We start from the raw sequence: 1,722 nt of genomic DNA on the forward strand, positions 1-1,722 counted from the left end.
AAAAATGACAAAATATGAAAAATCACGAAAATTTGCAAATTATTTCGAGTTAGAAATCATAAAAATTTTTCTTTTTAAATCTAAGATATGAAAATGTAATACAAGATTCCTTATAAGATTATCTACCTTTATCAAACAAAAAATATCTATAAGAAAGTCAAATTAAATTTTTATGATCGTTTGAAATTCAAATTTTTACAACATTGGATATTCACTCGATTTCTCATGTAGCGATTTCCTTATTTTGTTGTAATTCAAAAACGAATAACTGCAGATACATGAAAATTTTACTGAATGTTTATATTAGCATTTTTTATATACGATCAAATTTTGAAAATATTTTGACTCTTTTTGAGCTGTTTACGGACATTGTAAGTTTTCAATTTTTTTAGTTTTTTTTTTCTATAAATATCAATAAAGTTTTATCTGTTGGGCCAAAAAGTGTATAAATTTAATACAAAGCTCCTGATATATTGTTACAATATCAGTTGAAAAATATTTAAAATACATAGGCACAATTTTTTTTTATAAGCATTTAAAGATCAAATTTTGACAAAATTTATCAAATTTTAATTTGAAAAATTATTTTGTAGTTAAAAATTTATAAAATGTTCAATTTTTATATCTAAGAATTAAAAATTTAAAACAAGATTCCACGTAAGTAATTAATTCTGTTACCAAAAAATCTAAAAAATACATTTACACAGTTTATTTTTATAGTCATTTTACGTACAAATTTGGACGAAATTACATATTAAAAACCTAGGATAACTATTTTAGTTATTTTGTTGTGATTGATAATATTATTCGTGGGTACTTGAAACTTCTAAAGTATACTATTATATATCTATGATAGTACCACAGTTTTTTGTTGATGTATAACGCGTTATAAGTACCTAATAGATATTAAGATATAAATAATTTGGAATTTATTATAGGTACCTATTATAGGTCAATTTTTTTTTAATACCATAGATAAGTATATATATGTCTAATACATAGACTGATATACCGTCTCCGCTCAGAATCGTTTTTCTTATACAGTGATATTATATCATTGAATTCAAATTTAATTCTATCCGGAATTCTATCCATTATACAGTGTCCCACTTGTAACCTGCTGTACAGCAGAGAGACATCCACTTACCCACCTTTTTTTTTCCACTTTACTCTACCTATAAGAAAATATTTAATAATTTTCCTGAAATTTCAGGTGAAGTGAACCGTCTCCCTTGTGTATGCGCCTGCCTAGGTACCTATATTTAGTATATAAATAGCTAATAGGTATTTAACTATAATTATAAACTTATATATTATAATAGGTATATTCTAGGTATAGGTAATTAATAAGATACAGAACAATTAATGTTGTTATAATGTTCATAAATCATAAAATAAAAATATGAAATTTTTTGATAGCACTGATAGGTAGTTATTATAATATATATTTAACATTAGGTAGATATATTATATTATATTATTTATGCTATAAGTAACTGGTAAAAATAAAGATACTATAAAATAATTTGTTTTGTAATTTTGATGAATAAAATAAAACTTGATTACCTAGTCCCTTATAATCTGTATTAATAAAATAATAACAATAACTATTATTTCAATACTCACAATAATACATCTTTTAACGCTTCCGAATCAGTAATTTCCATATTGATATTGTTTTGATGGCCAAAGGCTTTAAAGTATAATGAAATATGCCTACAG

The sequence above is a fragment of the Acyrthosiphon pisum genome, chromosome A3 (assembly GCF_005508785.2).
Source record: "Acyrthosiphon pisum isolate AL4f chromosome A3, pea_aphid_22Mar2018_4r6ur, whole genome shotgun sequence".
Lineage (NCBI taxonomy): Eukaryota > Metazoa > Arthropoda > Insecta > Hemiptera > Aphididae > Acyrthosiphon > Acyrthosiphon pisum.